The sequence below is a fragment of the Orbicella franksi genome, chromosome 11, assembly GCF_964199315.1.
Source record: "Orbicella franksi chromosome 11, jaOrbFran1.1, whole genome shotgun sequence".
NCBI classification, from domain to species: domain Eukaryota; kingdom Metazoa; phylum Cnidaria; class Anthozoa; order Scleractinia; family Merulinidae; genus Orbicella; species Orbicella franksi.
Window position 1 is genome coordinate 10,062,989 of NC_138155.1, and position 2,745 is coordinate 10,065,733.

The 2,745-nt window shown below is 37.8% G+C and overlaps 1 pseudogene; it reads left to right on the forward strand.

Moving 5' to 3' along the window:
- The first annotated feature begins 491 nt into the window (after positions 1-491).
- Positions 492-1,927, forward strand: LOC145460532 (histamine H2 receptor-like; annotated as a pseudogene).
- Positions 1,928-2,745: the final 818 nt, after the last annotated feature.

Consider the following 2,745-nt stretch of genomic DNA (forward strand, 5'->3'; position numbering starts at 1 on the left):
GAATTCAAGCAGAAAACTTTCATGCAGCAAAGTTGGCAGATTGAAATTCAAGGGCTACAGAGGACTCGCCGTAAGGAAAATCGCCTGACTGACAGATGTTTAGCTCGTTTGACTTAAGCATGAATATGTAAATCCAATATATACATCAAACTGTGGCCAAACAATTAAACATCAATAACAAGTGTGTCAAGCATCCAAAACGGACGGCATTAACTAAAATAATATTACGCCGTGGTTTTAAGCTTCCTTTAACAGATATAGAGCGATTAGATCAGTATTACGCTCATCACAAAGAAACGATGATTCTACAGAAATTGACTATTAGTAATAGCTTTTGTAGTGTCTGAGAGTTAAACCGAAGGTACATTTGTACCGTTTCTTAAAGTTTACAGCATCTTTTCGACTTAAATCCTAGATTTGAGTATCGGATGCCTTTTTAAGACAGCTGCTTCAAAAAAAAAAAAAGAAAAAAAACCAGAACTCAGTTTGCAATGGAAAACTCTACCGACAAGGAAGACTACAGGAAGACTATTCAAGCCCTGTTTTGTACAGACCGTTTATCAGGAAAACATTGATTTTTTCTGTCTGCTTTAAACAGCCTCTTCTCCGTTACCGCAGTTCTAGGAAATACTTTGATCTTAGTTGCGTTATACAAGGAGACATATCTACGTCCACCTTCCAAACTCTTGTACCGCTGCCTTGCAATTACTGATCTGTTGGTCGGCCTTATTTCAGAGCCAAGCTCTGCTTTAAACCTCGCTTTCCTAGCAACTGAACACCGATTGACTGATCTTTGTTTTTATTCCGCAGCCCTTTCGACAGTCAGTTTTACAATATTATCTGCAGTTTCTTTGCTAACGCTGTCTGCGATTAGTGTTGATAGACTACTCGCTCTGATTTTGGGGTTGAGATACAGACAAGTAGTAACTTCAAGACGGGTTAGAGCAATTTGTTATCTTCTATTGGATACCCAGCATAACTTTTGCATTGATATCGTTTTGGACCCTCATTATCACAAAAAGTTACATTACACAATAATCTTACTTTGCATTTTTGTCTCAACATTTTCGTATTCGAAGATTTTCCTCACACTTCGCCACCAACATACTCAAATCCACCAACACCAAGGACCACCGGAGAGTGGAGAGGCTCCCTTGAATATAGCAAGATACAGAAAGACAGTGACTACTGCGATATGGGTACTTAAGGCATTACTAGCTTGTTTTCTCCCATACAGTATAGTCTTAGTTATCTTTACTACTCATGGATCGTCTCCACTTCTTGATATCATTTGGGGATTAACTGCAACTCTCGTTTATTTAAATGCGTCCTTAAACCCAATCCTTTATTGCTGGAGGATGACGCATATCAAACAACAAGTAAAGAGCACCATCAGGCAGATTCTTTGCTTGTCAAATGAGGCGGCCTTTTAAAGACTTTCTGTCGACCGAATGCTTTGCGAGCGTTTGTTTTTGTTTTGATTATGTCGCTGAAGAAAGCGCTAGAGAAATCGAAAGGATGTTGGGCAATTGGCGGCCTCAAATTTAATATACTGGTAAAAACAGACGCAATAAGTTTGCTTTTGGTACCTTTTGGATTAGAACTTTCGTATTCATTTATTTCTCCCGAAAAATATCCCCGTGTGTAAACGTATGCCCTTTGCAATGGTTCCAATAGGGTCATTTTAGATGAGTAAAAGTTTGCATCGTCCTTTTTTCGTTGTCGAAACACGCATGAAATGAAATACACTAAAAAAAAAACACACACATAACATCTTGTTTAGTAGATGATCGAAATTTCTGGTCTCTCAGTTTTCAGTGCATGGAATATTTCTTACTTGATCAATTAAGCAGGTGCAGCTTTATTTACATTTACAGGACACCAAATTCCCCAATAGAAAGAAGAGAAGCCTTTAAGAATTTGTGCTTTAACCAGTTATGTTGTATTTTGATGAACCTGCAAGGCGTGTACACAGAGAAACGGAGAGTTATTGATGGTGAAGGGCATCTCAGGCACATGACTGGTTGCAGACTCTTACATGTAAACGGAACAACCCTTTTGAAATCGCCCGTCATTTTAAAAGCAGCTTTAATGTATAGATGTACTGCGCTTATCCCATCAATAGCTAAGAAAAACAAACATATCTATTCATTTAAATTAGTCAAAAAGAAAATTATTTACTTTGTACAAATTGCCTTCATTCTACAGACAGCAACTGTCAATTTCACTATTCCTTAATAGTGCGTGTCCTCTATGCGCGCATCTACATCCTGAAGTGACGCATTTCGTCTCAGTCGGCGTATTTCATAGAATTACTCTTAACTGCAAGCATGAAGCCACCTTAAAATATGAACAGCTATTTTCATTTTAGCTGTATTTGAAAAAAAATGCATAATTCCTTATCCATCATTCCATTACTTCTCCTGAAAAAATAATTAATACATAAATATCTAACGAGAACTTATTTTCCTTGTTTCTGCCAGGAGACATGCCGTGGAGGCTATTGTAGTTGCGTCGAAAACTAGCTATTGAATATTTAATTTACACCGTCTTTATCTGTCTGAAGAACTGAAAGCGAATTCGTGATGAGGCGCTTCAGGTTTTTGCTACAGAGAACTGAGCCACTGACAACGTCAAGTTTTGTTTGCTTGTTTTTGTTTTTGTTATTTGTTTGTCTGTTTCCTTTTACTTTGTCTTTCTTTATTATCGGTGCAAAGCGGGTGCTTCCTAGTTTCCAGTGAAACA